This window comes from Bufo gargarizans, chromosome 6 (assembly GCF_014858855.1).
Source record: "Bufo gargarizans isolate SCDJY-AF-19 chromosome 6, ASM1485885v1, whole genome shotgun sequence".
NCBI classification, from domain to species: Eukaryota; Metazoa; Chordata; class Amphibia; order Anura; family Bufonidae; genus Bufo; species Bufo gargarizans.
Window position 1 is genome coordinate 23,307,995 of NC_058085.1, and position 22,523 is coordinate 23,330,517.

Below are 22,523 nucleotides of genomic sequence, written 5' to 3' on the forward strand. Positions count from 1 at the left end.
GTATGCATAATTTGTAAACTGTCTTATCCACAATATACCACTCAATAAAAATTAGGACTGTTCGATTATGGGCCGGACGTTCCATAAAATGTGAAATGCAAGCTTTTTTTGGTGTTTTATTTTTTTGGTGTGGTATCAAATGGTATCGAGTATCGCAATACTTTTTTATGGTATTGAAACCAAATCAAAATTTTGGTATCAATGAAGGTCACAGAGGGTGCAAGAGCGATTGGGCCCGGCGGGGGGGGGGGGGGGGGCACACTGTGCTCACATGTAATGGGAACGCTATGACGGGGCCCAGCATGATGTACAGTGACAATACCGGGTCAGAGCGCTCTTCAAACATGTACAGTCGTGGCCAATAGTTTTGAGAATTAGATTAGAAAAGTTTTTATAATAGCAATTTGCATATACTCCAGAATGTTATAGTCCTTCTTTGCCATGAAAATTTAAAAAAAAACCTTTCCACTGCATTTCATTCCTGTCATTAAAGGACCTGCTGAGATCATTTCAGTAATCGTCTTGTTAACTCAGGTGAGAATGTTGACGAGCACAAGGCTGGAGATCATTATGTTAGGCTGATTGGGTTAAAATGGCAGACTTAACCTGTTAAAAGGAGGGTGATGCTTGAAATCATTGTTCTTCCATTGTTAACCATGGTGACCTGCAAAGAAACGCGTGCAGCCATCATTGCGTTGCATAAAAATGGCTTCACAGGCAAGGATATTGTGGCTACTAAGATTGCACCTCAATCAACAATTTATAGGATCATAAAGAACTTCAAGGGAAGAGGTTACGTTTGGTGAAGAACAATGCATTTTCCAGCACGATGGAGCACCGTGCCATAAGGCAAAAGTGATAACTAAGTGGCTCGGGGACCAAAACGTTGACATTTTGGGTCCATGGCCTGGAAACTCCCCAGATCTTAATCCCATTGAGAACTTGTGGTCAATCCTCAAGAGGCGGGTGGACAAACAAAAACCCACTAATTCTGACAAACTCCAAGAAGTGATTATGAAAGAATGGGTTGCTATCAGTCAGGAATTGGCCCAGAAGTTGATTGAGAGCATGCCCAGTCGAATTGCAGAGGTCCTGAAAAAGAAGGGCCAACACTGCAAATACTGACTCTTTGCATAAATGTCATGTAATTGTCGATAAAAGCCTCTGAAACTTATGACGTGCGTGTAATTATATTTCACTACATCACAGAAACAACTGAAACAAAGATCTAAAAGCAGTTTAGCAGCAAACTTTGTGAAAACTAATATTTGTGTCATTCTCAAACCTTTTGGCCACGACTGTACATTATGCGCCCTGGGCCCGGCCGTTCTTGTCACTGCCAGGCTGTCGTCTCCAGAGTTAAGAAGGGAGCTCTCTCAGCTCCCTGCTTCACTTTTCTTCTGAGCTCCGGTGCTCCCCCTGCAGGTCGCACACGGCACTGCAGCACGATGTGAGTGTGGGAGCACGTTATCAGGGAAGAAGGTATGCGTTTTTTTTTTCATGCAGACTGGACGCAAAATGGGGGCCATAACAAGAGTGAGGGGGCACAAAAGTGGGCATTTTTTACTCAGGGGGCACCTAATCTAAACTACTGTGAGGGGGTACACATCTGGGCAGAACTACTATGAGGGGGCACAATTTGGCATAACTACTGTAAGGGGGCACATAACTGGGCATAACTACGGTGAGGGGGCACATATCTGGCCATAACCACTGTGAGGGGGCACATATTTGCCCATAACTACTGTGAGGGGCACATATCTGGGCATTACTACTGTGAGGGGCACAAAAGTGGGCATAACTACTGTGACAGGAACAAAGGTGGGCATAAATGCTGTGAGGGGCCACAAGGTGGGCTTCATTACTGTCTCAGTCTTACAGGCCAGCACGGCGCCCCCTGCTGGTGATTTCACAGGGGCAGTCATCATCCCTCCCTTATGTGATTCTTCTTATATTTATGACCACAGGGACCTTGTTCTGGATCCAGTGGACATCATGCCAATGCCAGTGACACCCTGGATCCAGTGCATGGTATCTGTTGCGTGAAAGAGAGCCAAGCCCTGTTCCAGACAGCAGAGACATGATTGATAATACTCCGTGCCTCTCTGTGATCTTTTTACTACAAAATCACGGTGACAACTTTATCTCACGGATCACAGATAGGGATGAGCGAACCTGAACTGTATAGTTCGGGTTCGTACCGAATTTCGGGGTGTCCGTGACACGGACCCGAACCCGGACATTTTCGTAAAAGTCCGGGTCCGGGTCCGGGTTCGGGTTCGGTGTTCGTCGCTTTCTTGGCGCTTTTTGAAAGGCTGCAAAGCAGCCAATCAACAAGCGTCATACTACTTGCCCCAAGAGGCCGTCACAGCCATGCCTACTATTGGCATGGCTGTGATTGGCCAGAGCACCATGTGACCCAGCCTCTATTTAAGCTGGAGTCACATAGCGCCGCCCGTCACTCTGCTCTGATCAGCATAGGGAGAGGTTGCAGCTGCGACGTTAGGGCGAGATTAGGCAGTGATTAACTCCTCCAAAAGACTTCATTCAGAGATCGATCTGCAGCTGTGGCTGATTGAACTGCTGCTATTGAATTGCTCACTGTTTTTAGGCTGCCCAGAGCGTTTTTCTGTCACTTTTTTCTGGGGTGATCGGCGGCCATTTTGTGTCTTGTGGTGTGCCAGCACAAGCTGCCACCAAGTGCATTTAACCATCGATAGTCTGGTTATTTTTTGGCCATATACTACATCAGGGGCAAGCTGAGCCTGTCACCAAGTGCATTTAACCCTCAATAGTGTGGTTGGTCAAGCTGTCACAGCAAGTGCATTTAACCATCAATAGTGTGGTTATTTTTTGGCCATATCCCAGTCTAATTCTGTCAGTAAACCTATACCTGTCACCCAGTGCCTAAATACTAGGCCTCAAATTTATATCCAGCTAAATCTGTCGTTACTGCTGTACTGCTGTGGCTGGTCAAGTTATTTAGTGTCCGTCAAAGCACAGTTTTTGTTCTGGGTTGAAATGCAATTCCCAATTTAGCAATTTCCTAATTTAGTGGTTTCTGCTGTATCAGAGCTATTTGAAATCTATCCCTAAAAGGGTATATAAGATTCAAGGTGCACATAGGGTCATTCTGAATAACTTCACACACACACGCTACTGTGCATTTCCAAGTCTAATTCTGTCAGTAAACGTATACCTGTCACCCAGCGCCTAAATAATAGGCCTCAAATTTATATCCAGCTAAATCTGTCGTTACTGCTGTGCCTGTATTAGTGTAATACGGTACCTAAATAGATAGCCAGATAGTGTTAGTTGTCTGTAAAAAAAGGCCTGAATTTGAATTCAATACATTGGGTCAAATAATATTTTTCTTATTGTGGTGAACGGTAACAATGAGGAAAACATCTAGTAAGGGACGCGGATGCGGACATGGTCGTGGTTGTGTTACTGGACCCTCTGGTGCTGGGAGAGGACATGGCCGTTCTGCCACAGCCACACGTCCTAGTGTACCAACTACCTCAGGTCCCAGTAGCCGCCATAATTTACAGTGATATTTGGTGGGGCCCAATGCCGTTCTAAGGATGGTAAGGCCTGAGCAGGTACAGGCATTAGTCAATTGGGTGGCCGACAGTGGATCCAGCACGTTCACATTATCTCCCACCCAGTCTTCTGCAGAAAGTGCACAGATGGCGCCTGAAAACCAAGCCCATCAGTCTGTCACATCACCCCCATGCATACCAGGGAAACTGTCTGAGCCTCAAGTTATGCAGCAGTCTCTTATGCTGTTTGAAGACTCCGCTGGCAGGGTTTCCCAAGGGCAGCCACCTAGCCCTTCCCCAGCGGTGGAAGACATAGAATGCACTGACGCACAACCACTTATGTTTCCTGATGATGAGGACATGGGAATACCACCTCAGCATGTCTCTGATGATGACGAAACACGGGTGCCAACTGCTGCGTCTTTCTGCAGTGTGCAGACTGAACAGGAGGTCAGGGATCAAGACTGGGTGGAAGACGATGCAGGGGACGATGAGGTCCTAGACCCCACATGGAATGAAGGTCGTGCCACTGACTTTCACAGTTCGGAGGAAGAGGCAGTGGTCAGACCGAGCCAACAGCGTAGCAAAAGAGGGAGCAGTGGGCAAAAGCAGAACACCCGCCGCCAAGAGACTCCGCCTGCTACTGACCGCCGCCATCTGGGACCGAGCACCCCAAAGGCAGCTTCAAGGAGTTCCCTGGCATGGCACTTCTTCAAACAATGTGCTGACGACAAGACCCGAGTGGTTTGCACGCTGTGCCATCAGAGCCTGAAGCGAGGCATTAACGTTCTGAACCTTAGCACAACCTGCATGCAAAGCATGAACTGCAGTGGAGTAAACACCTTAAAAACAAGGAAGTCACTCAGGCTCCCCCTGCTACCTCTTCTGCTGCTGCCGCCTCGGCCTCTTCTGCTGCTGCCGCCTCGGCCTCTTCCTCCGCCTCTGGAGGAACGTTGGCACCTGCCGCCCAGCAAACAGGGGATGTACCACCAACACCACCACCTCCGTCACCAAGCATCTCAAACATGTCACACGGCAGCGTTCAGCTCTCCATCTCACAAACATTTGAGAGAAAGCGTAAATTCCCACCTAGCCACCCTCGATCCCTGGCCCTGAATGCCAGCATTTCTAAACTACTGGCCTATGAAATGCTGTCATTTAGGCTGGTGGACACAGACAGCTTCAAACAGCTCATGTCGCTTGCTGTCCCACAGTATGTTGTTCCCAGCCACCACTACTTCTCCAAGAGAGCCGTGCCTTCCCTGCACAACCAAGTATCCGATAAAATCAAGTGTGCACTGCGCAACGCCATCTGTGGCAAGGTCCACCTAACCACAGATACGTGGACCAGTAAGCACGGCCAGGGACGCTATATCTCCCTAACTGCACACTGGGTAAATGTAGTGGCAGCTGGGCCCCAGGCGGAGAGCTGTTTGGTGCACGTCCTTCCGCCGCCAAGGATCGCAGGGCAACATTCTTTGCCTCCTTCTCCTACTCGGCTTCCTCCTCCTCTTTTTCCACCTGCTCATCCAGTCAGCCACACACCTTCACCACCAACTTCAGCACAGCCCGGGGTAAACGTCAGCAGGCCATTCTGAAACTCATATGTTTGGGGGACAGGCCCCACACCGCACAGGAGTTGTGGCGGGGTATAGAACAACAGACCGACGAGTGGTTGCTGCCGCTGAGCCTCAAGCCCGGCCTGGTGGTGTGCGATAATGGGCGAAATCTCGTTGCAGCTCTGGGACTAGCCGGTTTGACGCACATCCCTTGCTTGGCGCATGTGCTGAATTAGGTGGTGCAGAAGTTCATTCACAACTACCCCGACATGTCAGAGCTGCTGCATAAAGTGCGGGCCGTCTGTTTGCGCTTCCGGCGTTCACATCCTGCCGCTGCTTGCCTGTCTGCGCTACAGCGTAACTTCGGCCTTCCCGCTCACCGCCTCATATGCGACGTGCCCACCAGGTGGAACTCCACCTTGCACATGCTGGACAGACTGTGCGAGAAGCAGCAGGCCATAGTGGAGTTTCAGCTGCAGCACGCACGGGTCAGTCGCACTGCGGAACAGCACCACTTCACCACCAATGACTGGGCCTCCATGCGAGACCTGTGTGCCCTGTTGCGCTGTTTCGAGTACTCCACCAACATGGCCAGTGGCGATGACGCCGTTATCAGCGTTACAATACCACTTCCATGTCTCCTTGAGAAAACACTTAGGGCGATGATGGAAGAGGAGGTGGCCCAGGAGGAGGAGGAAGAGGGGTCATTTTTAGCACTTTCAGGCCAGTCTCTTAGAAGTGACTCAGAGGGAGGTTTTTTGCAACAGCAGAGGCCAGGTACAAATGTGGCCAGCCAGGGCCCACTACTGGAGGATGAGGAGGAGGTGGAGGAGGATGAGGATGAAGCATGGTCACAGCGGGGTGGCACCCAACGCAGCTCGGGCCCATCACTGGTGCGTGGCTGGGGGGAAAGGCAGGACGATGACAATACGCCTCCCACAGAGGACAGCTTGTCCTTATCCCTGGGCAGCCTGGCACACATGAGCGACTACATGCTGCAGTGCCTGCGCAACGACAGCAGAGTTGCCCACATTTTAACGTGTGCGGACTACTGGGCTGCCACCCTGCTGGATCCACGGTACAAAGACAATGTGCCCACCTTACTTCCTGCACTGGAGCGTGATAGGAAGATGCGCGAGTACAAGCGCACGTTGGTAGACGCGCTACTGAGAGCATTCCCAAATGTCACAGGGGAACAAGTGGAAGCCCAAGGCCAAGGCAGAGGAGGAGCAAGAGGTCGCCAAGGCAGCTGTGTCACGGCCAGCTCCTCTGAGGGCAGGGTTAGCATGGCAGAGATGTGGAAAACTTGTGTCAACACGCCACAGCTAACTGCACCACCACCTGATACGCAACGTGTTAGCAGGAGGCAACATTTCACTAACATGGTGGAACAGTACGTGTGCACACCCCTCCACGTACTGACTGATGGTTCGGCCCCATTCAACTTCTGGGTCTCTAAATTGTCCACGTGGCCAGAGCTAGCCTTTTATGCTTTGGAGGTGCTGGCCTGCCCGGCGGCCAGTGTTTTGTCTGAACGTGTATTCAGCACGGCAGGGGGCGTCATTACAGACAAACGCAGCCGCCTGTCTACAGCCAATGTGGACAAGCTGACGTTCATAAAAATGAACCAGGCATGGATCTCACAGGACCTGTCCATCCCTTGTGCAGATTAGACATTTATAACTACCTCCCCTTAACCATATATTATTGTACTCCAGGACACTTCCTCATTCAATCCTATTTTTATTTTCATTTTACCATTATATTGCGGGGCAACCCAAAGTTGAATGAACCTCTCCTCTGTCTGGGTGCCGGGGCCTAAATATATGACAATGGACTGTTCCAATGTTGGGTGACGTGAAGCCTGATTCTCTGCTATGACATGCAGACTGATTCTCTGCTGACATGAAGCCAGATTCTCTGTTACGGGACCTCTCTCCTCTGCCTGTGTGCTGGGCCTAAATATATGCCAATGGACTGTTGCAGTGGTGGCTGACGTGAAGCCTGATTCTCTGCTATGACATGAAGACAGATTCTCTGTTACGGGACCTCTCTCCTCTGCCTGGGCCTAAATATATGCCAATGGACTGTTCCAATGTTGGGTGACGTGAAGCCTAATTCTCTGCTGACATGAAGCCAGATTCTCTGTTACAGGACCTCTCTCCTCTGCCTGGGTGCTGGGCCTAAATATATGACAATGGACTGTTGCAGTGGTGGCTGACGTGAAGCCTGATTCTCTGCTATGGGACCTCTCTCCAATAGATATTGGTTAATTTATATTTATTTTATTTTTATTAATTTCCCTATCCACATTTGTTTGCAGGGGATTTACCTACATGTTGCTGCCTTTTGCAGCCTTCTAGCTATTTCCTGGGCTGTTTTACAGCCTTTTTAGTGCCGAAAAGTTTGGGTCCCTATTGACTTCAATGGGGTTCGGGTTCAGGACGAAGTTCGGATCGGGTTCGGATCCCGAACCCAAACATTTCCGGGAAGTTCGGCCGAACTTCTCGAACCCGAACATCCAGGTGTCCGCTCAACTCTAATCACAGACCATTATTAATCATGTTAATGCTCCATGTCTCTGCTGTCTGGAGCGGGGCTTGGCTGTCTTTCACACAGCCGATTACCCGCACGGCATCCGCTCGTGTGAAAGAGCCCTTAGTGTAAAGTCTGCTGCCTCTTTGTAAAAAGGAGATGGGGGGGGGGCCCAATCCAAAGTTTGCTTTGGGGCCCATAACACTCTAGCTATGCCACAGGTGACAACCCTTGTTGTGACGTCTAACATCCGATTTCTTACATTCCAACCACTTCGTGGCCGGTTTGGAAATCTGTCATTTGTCACTTCAGCAGAGAATAACAAAAACTGTAATAGTTTTGCTCATCCAAGTAATTCCGACAATGTTTTAGTCAGACGTTGTACTTAATTAAAAAACCTATATGTAGCCCTAACAAAATTAAGGGCTCACCCCTAATCACAATATATATAACCGATTGTAAGGAGTGAGATGGGTATAATACAATTAGTTCAAATAATACTACAATAGTCCAAAAATCACATAATTTATTTGAAAATCACAAAAAAGACACATGATCAGCACTGGTCACAAGTAGAACAATAAACACAGGTTACAATACACATTAAAAACCAAGGGGACCGATGGTGAACTGTGTATATATATATATATATATATAGATATAAAGTGCAAGTGCATAAATATTACAAATTGGTCATCAATTAGAGGACATATAGTATCCACAAACTATGGCTCATAACTACCACAAGAATATCTACATGCATGTATATCAGAATTTGCCACAAAGTTGGTGTGAGAATATACACCACATTTGTCAAAACTGAAGCAGTAGAGATAATTGGGGTTAAATTCAGCACATGATAGAAAATATACTGACCACTTGATTTAAATATATCGTGCAGCAACACCACCGGTCCACTCCCCAACGCACGTTTCGCGTACAGCTTTTTCAAGGGGTACTTTGTTGTACTTAATTATACTGAAACAAATTGCTTAACTTTATTAAAAATGATATATATACATATATAGTGACGTACCGTACCTCGCAGACCCGCCTGACGTCACTGTACGTCGGGATCACGCGGTGCGGTTTCGGCACTGGTTACCAATACTTGATGTTATGCCATCCTTGGGAGTACATAAGGTCAGCTCAGCACAGCCCCTGTCCACACGGGCACAGGAAGTGAGAGAGGGTGTCCCACGCTACCTCCGGCATGGCACAACACTCGCTCACAACCCTAACAGGCTAAGAGAGCCCTTTCACTGCCCCAGTGAGACAGAGCCCTGCTAGCCCAGTAGACTGTCACCAGTTCCTCTTTAGATATAAGCCCGGTCCATTAACAGGGTTATATCGGGTCAGAAACCAACCCAGGTAGCATGTAACGTAATACAGAGACACGGACGTGTGGATTCGTGGATCGAGACAACAGAACAGTGCAAGATTAAATTATATATTTAATTGCCTTGGGGGTTGTCTCACTTCAGCAAATGACATTTATCATGTAGAGAAAGTTAATACAAAGCATTTACTAATATATTGTTATTGTCCATATTGCTTCCTTTGGTGGCTAGACTCATTCTTCCATCACATTGTACATGTCTCGTTTCCATGGTTACGACCACCCTGCAATCCAGCATTGGTGGCCGTGCTTGCACACTAAAGAAAAAAGAACTGGCTTCTCTGGTGGCCCGGGACCATAGGAACGCACATAGGCCAGCACTTTTTCCTATAGTGTGCAAACTGGATTGAAGGGTGGTCGTAACCATGGAAACGAGACATGTAAAATGTGATGGAAAAGTCTAGCCAGCAAAGGAAGCAGTATGGATAATAATAATACATTAGTAAGTGCCTTGTATTAACTTTCTCTACATGACAAATGTAATTTCTGAAGTGAGACAACTCCTTTAAAGGCGCACTACACATAACACTATATACACAGAATATATACAATGGTCAGCTATGCAAATACAGGTGATGGTACAGTGAGAGTTAACAGATAAAAGTCAGTTACCTGATACATATGTGGTCCATTAAAGTTGTAATCTTGTAGAATTCTTGGATAATATAATCCTTAGCTGTAGTCACAAGGGAGGCAGTGAGGACAGAGAGTTTCTAGTTCCCTCCAAACGTGACCCTGCACAAGCACTTAAACTTTAACCCCCCCAGGAAGATCCCACTCTCCCGCCTTTTGGCTTGGCAGCCAGAGATCCAAAAACCCATTATGGATCCTAGCTCCTCATCGGAAGTAGTTCTCCGTATCTCACCTTCCCTATGCCCCACAGGCAAACAAAGAACGGGAGAACGTCCGTCTCGGTCCCAAATATGTCAACGGTGTATTTATGAGATGTACGGGCAATGTCTTATCAACTCCCGGTTCCATGATGTCTGGGGAGTTTCTTTATAGTTGTTGACCAACTCAGCCCCCCATCAGTGGAGCCGAGCGGCCAGCTTGTCTGATTCATGTGTGACATGTAACCATAGGGTCTGCTTTGAAGCAGGGCCACCTTTGGAGCCAGTTTCCTCTGCCAATTCCCTTCACCTGAGCAAATAGGCAGGCCTTAAATCCTAACTCCACATATTCCATATATGCACTCACCTAAAGAATTATTAGGAACACCTGTTTTATTTCTCATTAATGCGATTATCTAGTGAACCAATCACATGGCAGTTGTTTCAATGCATGTAGGGTTGTGGTCCTGGTCAAGACAATCTCCTGAACTCCAAACTGAATGTCAGAATGGGAAAGAAAGGTGATTAAAGCAATTTTGAGCGTGGCATGGTTGTTGGTGCCAGACGGGCCGGTCTGAGTATTTCACAATCTGCTCAGTTACTGGGATTTTCACGCACGACCATTTCTAGGGTTTACAAAGAATGGTGTGAAAAGGGAAAAACATACAGCATGCGGCAGTCCTGTGGGCGAAAATGCCTTGTTGATGCTAGAGGTCAGAGGAGAATGGGCCGAATGATTCAAGCTGATAGAAGAGCAACGTTGACTGAAATAACCACTCGTTACAACCGAGGTATGCAGCAAAGCATTTGTGAAGCCACAACACGCACAAGCTTGAGGCGGATGGGCTACAACAGCAGAAGACCCCACCGGGTACCACTCATCTCCACTACAAATAGGAAAAAGAGGCTACAATTTGCACGAGCTCACCAAAATTGGACTGTTGAAGACTGGAAAAATGGTTTCTTGAACATGACAATGAGTTCACTGTACTAAAATGGCCCCCACAGTCACCAGATCTCAACCCAATAGAGCATCTTTGGGATGTGGTGGAACGGGAGCTTCGTGCCCTGGATGTGCATCCCTCAAATCTCCATCAACTGCAAGATGCTATCCTATCAATATGGGCCAACATTTCTAAAGAATGGTATCAGCACCTTGTTGAATCAATGCCACGTAGAATTAAGGCAGTTCTGAAGGCAAAAGGGGGTCCAACACCGTATTAGTATAGTGTTCCTAATAATTCTTCAGTTGAATGTATATTCAAAATCTTTATCAGAAATATATTTCCATCTGCTTAGTTTTATTTTAAATATCTATCAATTAAGGAACAAAGTCATCTGAATCAGAAGGTAGGCAATCTTTATTTCCTCCCGACAGTGAGACAACCAAATAACACACAATACAATGTTGTCAAGCTCTGCTAAGCAGCTGTCTGATTATACTAGGAGTCCAGGCTTTATATAAGGTTCCTTATGTAAGCAATAAAGAAATAAGCTATATAATAATAATAATCGCTATAACTAGGCAGGTTAGTCGATACTTTGCATAGAACATATAACAGGATGTTTCTATAGAATATGACAGGATGATGAGGTAGGATGTTCTATAAACTGTTGACCCAGATGTTCTCTGCAGTTGTGCTTTATTACCCAAGTCAACAGTCTTTACAAAAATCACTTTGTTAACCCTTAACCCCTTAAGGACCGGGCTCATTTTCACCTTAAGGACCGGGCCATTTTTTGCAAATCTGACCAGTGTCACTTTAAGTGCTCATAACTTTCAAACGCTTTGACTTACCCAGGCCGTTCTGAGATTGTTTTTTCGTCACATATTGTACTTCATGACACTGCTAAAATTGGGTCAAAAAAGTTATTTTTTTTGCATAAAAAAATACATTTTTTACCAAAAATTTTGAAAAATTAGCAAATTTCAAAGTTTCAGTTTCTCTACTTCTGTAATACATAGTAATACCCCCAAAAATTGTGATGACTTTACATTCCCCATATGTCTACTTCATGTTTGTAGCATTTTGGGAATGATATTTTATTTTTTGGGGATGTTACAAGGCTTAGAAGTTTAGAAGCAAATTTTGAAATTTTTGAGAAATCTTCAAAATCCCACTTTTTATGGACCAGTTCAGGTTTGAAGTCATATTGTGAGGCTTAGATAATAGAAACCTCCCAAAAATGACCCCATTCTAGAAACTACACCCCTCAAGGTATTCAAAACTGTTTTTTCAAACTTTATTAACCCTTTAGGTGTTCCACAAGAGTTAATGGCAGATGGAGAAACAATTTTGAAATTTCTATTTTTTGGAAAATTTTCCAATATAATAAATTTTTTCCAGGAGTAAAATAAGGGTTAACTGCCAAACAACACTCAAAATGGGTTGCCCTGATTCTGTAGTTTCCAAAAACACCCCATATGTGGTCGTAAACTACTGTTTGGCCGAACGGTAGCACATAGAAGGAGGGGAACACCATATGGGTTTTGGAAGGCAGATTTTGCAGGACTGGTTTTGTTTATACCATGTCCCATTTGAAGCCCCCTGTTGCACCCCTAGAATAGAAATTTCAAAAAAGTGACTCCATCTAAGAAAGTACACCCCTCAAGGTATTCAAAACTGGGTTTACAAACTTTGTTAACCCTTTAGGTGTTCCACAAGAGTTAATGGCAGATGGAGAAACAATTATGAAATTTCAATTTTTTGGAAAATTTTCCAATATAATCAATTTTTTCTAGGAGTAAAACAAGGGTTAACTGCCAAACAACACTCAAAATGGGTTGCCCTGATTCTGTAGTTTGCAAAAACACCCCATATGTGGTCGTAAACTACTGTTTGGCCGAACGGTAGCACATAGAAGGAGGGGAACACCATATGGGTTTTGGAAGGCAGATTTTGCAGGACTGGTTTTGTTTATACCATGTCCCATTTGAAGCCCCCTGTTGCACCCCTAGAATAGAAATTTCAAAAAAGTGACTCCATCTAAGAAAGTACACCCCTCAAGGTATTCAAAACTGGGTTTACAAACTTTGTTAACCCTTTAGGTGTTCCACAAGAGTTAATGGCAGATGGAGAAACAATTATGAAATTTCAATTTTTTGGAAAATTTTCCAATATAATCAATTTTTTCTAGGAGTAAAACAAGGGTTAACTGCCAAACAACACTCAAAATGGGTTGCCCTGATTCTGTAGTTTGCAGAAACACCCCATATGTGGTGGTAAACTACTATTTGGCTAAAAGGCAGGACATAGAAGAAGGGGAACGCCATATGGTTTTTGGAAGGCAGATTTTGCTGGACTGGTTTATTTACACCATGTACCCTTTCAAGCCCCCTGATGCACCCCTAGAGTAGAAACTCCATAAAAGTGACCCCATCTAGGAAACTACGGGATAAGGTGGTTGTTGTTTTGGGACTATTTTTGGGGTAAATTTGATATTTGGTTGCTCTATATTACTCTTTTTTGAGGCAATGTAACAAAAAAATTAAAATCTAAAATTGTTTCTACATTCGCTATTTAGTTTTGTGGAACACCTAAAGGGTTAACATAGTTTGTAAAGTAACTTTTGAATACCTTGAGGGGTGTAGTTTCTTAGATGGGGTCACTTTTTTGGAGTTTCTAGTCTGGGCTACATCAGGGGGGGCTTCTAATGGGACATGGTGTCAAAAAAAAAACTGTCCATCAAAATCTGCCTTCCAGAAACCGTATGGCGTTCCCTTCGTTCTATGCCCTGCCGTGCGGCTATATAGCCATTTACGACCACATATGGGGTGTTTCTGCAAACGACAGAATCGGGGCAATAAATATTTAGTTTTGTTTGGCTGTTAACCCTTGCTTTATTACCGGCAAAATGGATTTAAATTGAAATTTTGCCCAAAAATAGGTGTTTTGGCACCGTTTTTATTTTATATTTTTAACACCGTTCATCCGAGGCGTTTGGTCAAAAGTTATTTTTATAGCGACGACTTTTACGCACGCGACGATGCCCAATATGTATGGCTCTCAGACTTTGGAGACACTAAGCAGGCATCCTAAAACTGCGGCCCTCCAGATGTTGTAAAACTACAATTCCCACCATGCCCTGCTGATGGCTGTAGGTTGTCTGGGCATGCTGGGAGTTATAGTTTTACAACATCTGGAGGGCCGCAGTTTGAGGATGCCTGCACTAAAACTAATATTTTTGGGGGAAAGAAAAATAGTTTTCGTGTCTCCAAAGTCTGAGAGCCATAGTGTTTTATGTTCTCTAGTGAACTGTTGGGGATTATAAAAATTTAGTACTCCATGGAAGTGTGATACTCCCTGAAGCAATCGATAACGCAGAGGCCCGGATGATCGGGGCACGTGTCGCACTGAGTGGTGGTGTCCTTCCGTATCCCCCTCCTGCGACACACTCTGCACTTTTTTTGGGTTCGTCCCTTCTTTCCAGTATGGGGGACCACACCTGGAAAGTGTTGGCCAGGGACGATCCGGGCGCCTCCAGTTCCCGAGGTACTCCGGCCTGCTCTTTCCCGGTCCGAAAAGATCAGGTCCTTGAGGACTGCCTCATAGAATTGGAGGAATGTCCCTGTGCTGCCAGCGCTTCGGGATAGTACAAAAGAGTTGTACATGGCAACCTGCACCAAGTAGACCGCAACTTTTTTGTACCATGCCCGGGTTTTGCGCATGGCGTTATATGGCGTGAGGACTTGATCCGAGAGATCAACTCCTCCCATATACCGATTGTAGTCGACGATACAATCGGGCTTGAGGACCGTTGCCGCGGTACCTCGCACAGGGACTGGGGTGGTGCCGTTACCGTGGATTGTGGACAGCATAAGGACATCCCTCTTGTCCTTATACCTGACCAGCAACAGGTTTCCACTGGTAAGTGCACGGGTCTCACCCCTGGGGATAGGTACCTGGAGGGGGTAGGCAGGGAGGCCGCGCTGATTTTTCCGCACGGTCCCACAAGCGAACGTAGATCTGGCGGCAAGGGACCTGAACAAGGGAATGCTGGTATAAAAGTTATCCACGTACAAGTGGTAACCATTATCCAGCAGTGGGTACATAAGGTCCCACACGAGTTTCCCGCTAACACCCAGAGTGGGGGGACATTCTGGGGGTTGAATACGGGAATCTCGCCCCTCGTACACACGAAATTTGTAAGTGTACCCTGAGGTACTCTCACAAATTTTGTATAGCTTCACGCCATACCTCGCTCGCTTTGTGGGAATATATTGGCGGAAACTGAGTCTCCCCTTGAACGCAATGAGCGACTCATCAACCGCGACCTCCCTTCCAGGTACGTAGGCCTGCTGAAATGTGGCCCCAAAGTGATCGATGACAGGCCGTATCTTATACAGCCGGTCATAGGCAGGATCACCTCGGGGTGGACATGCTGCATTATCGGAATAATGCAGACATTTCCGGATGGCCTCAAACCGGGAGCGTGTCATGACCATACTGTACAGTGGGGTCTGGTACAGGACGTCCCCACTCCAGTATTGCCTGACACTGGGTTTTTGGACTAGACCCATATGCAGCACGAGGCCCCAAAATGTCCTCATTTCGGCTGCACTGACCGGCGTCCAGCCACCGGGTCTAGCCAAAACTGAGCCTGGGTTTTGAGCGACGAACTGTTGGGCGTACAGATTCGTCTGCTCCACCATCAAATTCACCAGTGGGTTACTGAAAAAAAAACTAAAATAGTCAATTTCAGTAAACCCCACTGTGGGAATCTGGATTCCAGGATTGCCAGCGAAATCCGGAATCTCAGGCTCAAAGTCCACTGGGGGACACCAGCTAAGTTCATCGGCAGGGGTCTCCGGTGAACTTATTTGGTGGGCCGGGAAACCAGTACGAACCCCAGGGCGGCTCGTACTAGGGTGGGCCACAGGATCCCTAGCATGTGCGGCCCCTGGCTCCGCCTGGCGGCGTCTCCGCCGCCTTGGTGGCTCATCGTCATCCGATGATGATGAGGAGGATGCTGATGATAAGAGGAATGTGGGGTCATCCTCATCCTCACTGGGGCTCTCGGAGTCGGAGGCAATCTGGGCATATGCCTCCTCGGCCGAGAACACCCGGCGGGCCATGGGTGTGTGTGCGTGTAGGTGTGCGTGTGTGTAAAACTTTATTATATGTGCGTGTGTGTGGGGGCAACGGGTGTTCGCGTACTAAAAAAAGGAAAAAAGGGCAAGTGTTAGGAAAAAAAAAAAGTTGCTGATTAGCGGTACAACGCTGATCAGCGGTGGGGCAGGCGATGCGCTAACAGTGGACGGACGCTAAAAAGTGCCGACCAGTCAGCGAACGCAGAAAAAAAGTGGTGGTGAGGGGGCTAGTGGTGGTGGTGGGGGGGGGGGTTGGGGGGAGTGGTGGGGGGATGGGTGGAGGGGGTGGGGGGGCTGGTGGTGGTGGGGGGCTGGTAGGGGGGGGCAAGTGGCAGGGGGGGGTCTGGGGTCTGTTAGATGGATCAAAAAAAGTTTTGTGTAAAAGTTAAAAGTTTTTTTTTTTTTTTTTTTTTTCCTAACTAACTTTTCCCTTCTTTCCCTGCCTAACGATGCCTCTCCCTCACTGACCCTAACCTACCTGGGTGGCGATGGGTGCAGGAGGGTGATGGATGGCGATTAGGGGGACACAGGAGCTGGTGCTGGACGATGCTGCCGGGTGCTCGTGCAGAACAGGAAGAGGAGGGGAGAGAGGAGCGCAGGAAGTTTGAATCTCGCGCCTCTCTCCCCTGCACCAATCAGCACCCTGGACAGCAGTGTTCAGCACCAGGGCCAGCACCGCCTCCTCAAATCCTCGGACTGCGATTGGTGGTGTATAATTACGCCACCGATCGCAGTCTTTTTCCGGTTCATCGGGTCACCGGACACCCGAATGGACCGGAAACGCAGAAAACCGCAGGTCTGAATTGACCTGCGGTTTTCTGCGATCGCCGATACGGGGGGGTCAAATGACCCCCCCCTGCGTTGTTACGGGATGCCGGCTGAATGATTTCAGCCGAAATCCCGTTCCGATTAACCCCCGCGGCGCCGGAATGCCGATTTTAAGTCAGGACGTACCGGTACGCCCTTGGTCCTTAAGGACTCGGGAAATAGGGCGTACCGGTACGCCCTGTGTCCTTAAGGGGTTAAAATAATATGAATTTCAAAAACTTTTTCAACATGGTGTAGTGGATAAATCCGGTTATGTCGGAGCTGCTTCAACTGAAGCGATTGGTCCCCACCTCGGTCTAAGGCATAATGGATGTATCTGTGGGGTTCTGGTTCCAGAGCTACTGTAGACCAGCTGATTGGTGGGGTATCAGGTGTCATCAGGCCATTGAGATCACATTACTGGAAAACCCCTTTAATGACATACGCATTATAGTCATTTAGAGCATGGGGTGGTTTAATGGTCCAAGCATCATTTTTACTTCTTGTGCAGCCCACCAAATTGTTGCTATTGTTTTTACATGTCACAAAGGGGTTCTTTATTAATATGTTTCTGGAGATTTTTTTTTTAATCTTTGCTTATTCTTTAAATTTGCAAATTGACACCAAAATAAATTGTAAAAATTGGTTCTCGGTTTTGGTCATTTTAATATTTTTTTGGTTTCATGTGAAAAGGCCGACTATGTTGACGGTTTTGGCAGGTGTAGACTGTTTTTCTATTTTTTTTCTCACTTGTATTTTATGATAGATTTTGATACTTTTAAAATACCGTACATTTTGGCAGGTGGGACATTTACACTTTTTTTTTTTTTTTTGCCATTTTCTTTATAAATGAGGCATGCAAATGTGACAAGTGAAGCTTGTGCAGCATAACGACCCTGCCTGGCAAGATAGAAACCACTATGTGCACAAAACAAGCAATCACTGACAGAATATATTAAGGGGCAGCGTCCAAAACCATCTGTAACAGTAAAGAATCACTACCCCCCCCCCCCCTCCAAGCTATCGTCATTACTTCTAGAAGTACAGATGCACCAAGGGTTAACACACAAACTCTTAACTCAAATTTATTAACTGAAAATGGTAACAAATGTGACATATCCAATGAATATATTTTATATCATGTCATCTTCAATTATAAAACTAAACAATTCAGAGCTTGTGGGACATACAATAAAAAATAATCAAGGATTCCCCCACTGGTAAATTCATGTGAGATGAGTGAACCACATGACTTCTACAAATACAGGGGTGGCGGGGACCCCACTTGTTGGATTTATCTACAGGTACATTTTGGTCAGGGTGTAGCAGATTAAGGAGATATTTCTCTAGGAAGACGAGTAATGGTCCTCTATGTAATTAGGAAATCCTAGCCTGGTCACTTTTTTGGGAGAACTTGCACATTACTAATGACATGTGTCCAGTAAGACCAGAGCTGACAGTTTTTTTAATCTTACAAATACGTATAGAGTAGAAAAGACCGGGACTGGAATAGACAGAATGGCTGAAAGATACACTACTCCCATAGATTTATGATGTGCCACGCAGACAAGCTTACTCTCATCAGTGGTAGCCCCTCTTTCTATTACTACCCCTGTGCTGTCCCATGCTCAGAGGTAGGTGGAGCATCCTTAAAAATGATCTTAGGGGTTTAGGTCACAAACTTAGGGCAAGGACCTCAAACGTAGTGTTTTCCAAAATACTACCTGTACCACAAGTCACACAAGACAGGCAGTGGGAAATTAGGGAGGTTAACAAGTGGCTCAAGAACTGGTGTAGGAAGGAGGGGTTTGGGGTCCTAGAGAACTGGGCCGACTTCTCTGTCGGCTACAGGCTCTATGGTAGGGAGGGGCTGCACCTCAGTAGGCAAGGGGAAGCTGTTTTGGGGACGAAGAATGGCTAGAAAGTTGGAGGAGTGTTTAAACTAGGGACTGGGGGGGTAATTACGTTATAGGAGGGGAAGATAGTGGGGCATGGTAATAGAATTGGGGGAGGAATGGAAGGAGGGAGTAGAACAGTTCAGAAGGAAAGGTGTAGGGTAAAAAATATACATAAACCTCTTAATTGTATGTATACTAATGCCAGAAGCCCGACTGGTGAACTGGAATTAGTGATGTGTGAGGAGGACTATGACATAGTGGGAATAACTGAGACATGGCTGGATGATAACTATGACTGGGCGGTTAATGTACAGGGTTACAGGTCTGTTTAGAAAGGATCGTCAAAACCGTAGAGGGGAGGGGTCTGCCTGTATGTAAAGTCCTGTCTAAAGCCCACAGTCCGAGAAGATATAAGCGAGGGACATGAACATGTGGAATCACTGTGAGTAGAAATACATGGAGAAAAAAAAACAATAATAAAATACTAATAGGAGTTTATTATAAACCACCTAATATACCAAAGTCCACAGAAAATCTACTACTAAACAAAATAGATGACTTTAACTACCCAGATATAGACTGGAAAACTGAAACCTGTACATCTCATAAAGAAAACATGTTCTTGGCAATAATCAAAGACAATTACCCTTTCCAAACTTGTTCTGGACCCGACTAGAGGGACGGCCATACTGGACTTAGTATTATCCTTCTACAAGACATTCGGCATCTCCTGGCTAGGTAGAATAGTGATTTCCAAGATGATGATCCTACCATATATCCTCTACACCTTCAGAAATGTACCAATATACATCCCACGCTCCTTCATTAGAAACCTCCAAACCATTAACACAAAATGTATATGGAATGGAAAAAGAGTCAGGCTCAAATCTAGTATTTTGTTTTCACACCTATCCAGAGGAGGAGTAAACTACCCCTCTCTTTCCTTGTATAATAAATCAGTGATATTGTCTCAACTGAAATTACTATGGATAAAAGATACCTATAAGAGTTGGGTACAAATTGAACTTGGGTTGCTGAAAAATTGTGACATTTCGCATCTGTTACATGCACTTCTCCACTTTATACCACTACATAAAGCTCCTTTTCTATCTTCTACACTTCATGCTATATATACTAGACAGACCCATAAAGGGTCTTTGAAATATTTATCCCTGACTTTTCCGTATCAAATTGAAATAATAAAAGGTATCATTTACCTGAGAGACATAGGAGGCCTTGATCCTCTCCCATTCCCCATATTAGCCCCAAAATACCACCTTCTAGAGTTAGACTATTTCATGTATATACAACTGAAACACCTGGACAAATCCACAAACTCCAAAATCTCTGCCATCTCCATCACTAATGAATTTATGGATGAATAATCCTAATTCTAATTCCCACAGCATCTCTTTCTGCTACAAGACTCTATTGCTAGAGGAAATAGACAAATCGGATTCTATCATAAGTAAATAGCATTGTGATTTAAACCAGGTATTTCAAGATAACTAATGGAAGGCAGCCCTTTCATCCATAACAAAACTCTACAAATGTACCTCACATCTGAAATTATATATTCCCGGATACATCCAATTTGTGTTGGAGATGTAGGAATAAAGAAGGCACCTTCATATATATGTGGTGGGACTGCAGTCCCATAAAGAGTGTTTGGATTCAGGTTTTCCAAATGCTAACCAATCTATGCCAATTCCCACTCCTTCCGGATCCTGCCCTAGCTCGATTATCATTGGGTATAGATAAATTCACCTTTCTACATGCTACCATTATCTCTCATGTGTGTATAACAGTAAGACACAAAATTGCCTCATCATGGAAAACACAAAGTCCTATACATACATATCTCCACTATTATTAATATGGTTAACGAACAGTGTTGGTATGAGAAGACGTCAGCCTTGGCATTAAATTACTTAAATAAACACAGAATTATATGGGAAGTATGGACTTCATCCACATTTTACTCACCAACCTCTTAAGTGCTCCTATACGATCTAAGTATCTTAATGATGTGTACTGATATATATAGCGATGTATTTTCAATGCGTATTCATTACTATAAATATTGTCTTTTCATTATACCAAGCCCTTACTCCTTTGATCTACCACATAGATGATCTGACTCTCGATAACTGCCTTGTGATATAACAGAATATAACTACATACTTGAGGTTAGGATATATCCCTCCAGTTACTTTGTTATTATTGTTTATATTACACTATTAAAAAAACACTTGTAAACTGCTGCCATGTCGGGTACCATTTTTCGACCTAAGGCATGTAACTGAAAATATGGCCCACCAATAAAAATGATGTTTAAAAAAATAATAAAAAAATTGCCATCTGGTCCCAGCAATTTGTCTTACACCCCCGTATCCTAAGAGAGTTGAGTAATGTCATATCCAGACCCTTATTTCTGATATTTAAGGACTCTATACTGACAGGGGGTGTTCCACAGGATTGGTACCAAGCAAATGTGGTGCTAATATTCAAAAAGGGTCCAAAAACAGAACCCAGAAACTATAGGCCGGCAAGTTTTACATCTGTCGTGGGTAAACTGTTTGAAGGTTTTCTAAGAGATGCTATCTTGGAGTACCTCAATGAAAATAAGCAAATAACGCCATATCAGCATGGCTTCATGAGGGATCAGTCATGTCAAACTAATTTAATCAGTTTCTATGAGGAGGTAAGTTCTAGACTTGACAGCAGCAAATCAATGGATGCCGTATATCTGGACTTCTCCAAAGCATTTAACATTGTACTGCATAAAAGGTTGGTATATAAAATGAGAATGCTGGGACTGGGAGAAAATGTGTGTATGTGGATAAGTAACTGGCTCAGTGATAGAAAACAAAGGGTGGTTATTAACGGTACACACTCATGGGGTCACTGTCACTAGTGGGGTACCACAGATGTCAGTATTAGGCCCTATTATCTTCAATATATTTATTAATGATCTTGTAGAAGGCTTGCACAGTAAAATATCAATTTTTGCAGATGACACTAAACTGTGTAAAGTTATTGACACAGAAGAGGACAGTATACTGCTACAGAGGGATCTGGATAGATTGGAGTCTTGGGCAGAGAAGTGGCAGATGAGGTTTAACACTGACAAATGTAAGGTTATGCACATGGGAAGGAATAATGCAAGTCACCCGTACTTATTAAATGGTAAAACACTCGGTAACACTGACATGGAAAAGGACCTAGGAATTTTAGTGAACAGCAAACTAATCTGCAAAAACCAGTGTCAGGCAGCTGCTGCCAAGGCCAATAAGATAATGGGTTGCATCAGAAGGGGCATAGATGCCCGTGATGAGAACATAGTCCTACCACTTTACAAATCGCTAGTCAGACCACACATGGAGTACTGTGTACAGTTCTGGGCTCCTGTAAACAAGGCAGACATAGCAGAGCTGAAGAGGGTTCAGAGGAGGGCAACTAAAGTAATAACTGGAATGGGGCGACTACAGTACCCTGAAAGATTATCAAAATTAGGGTTATACACTTTAGAAAAAAAGACGACTGAGAGGAGATCTAATTACTATGTATAAATATGTCAGGGGTCAGTACAGAGATCTATCCCATCATCTTTTTATCCCCAGGATTGTGACTGGGGGACATCATCTGCGTCTGGAGGAAAGAAGGTTTGTACACAAACATAGAAGAGGATTCTTTACGGTAAGAGCAGTGAGACTATGGAACTCTCTGCCTGAGGAGGTGGTGATGGTGAGTACAATAAAGGAATTCAAGAGGGGCCTGGACGTATTTCTGGAGCTTAATAATATTACAGATTATAGCTACTAGAGAGAGGTCTTTGGTTCAGGGAGTTATTCTGATTGCC

The 22,523-nt window shown here is 45.2% G+C and overlaps 1 protein-coding gene across 1 annotated transcript in view; it reads left to right on the plus strand.

Annotated features, from left to right (window-relative positions):
• The window catches only part of LOC122940391, a 1,778,572-nt gene that overhangs the window by 1,497,191 nt on the left and 258,858 nt on the right, over nucleotides 1–22,523 (plus strand). The window lies entirely within an intron of this gene.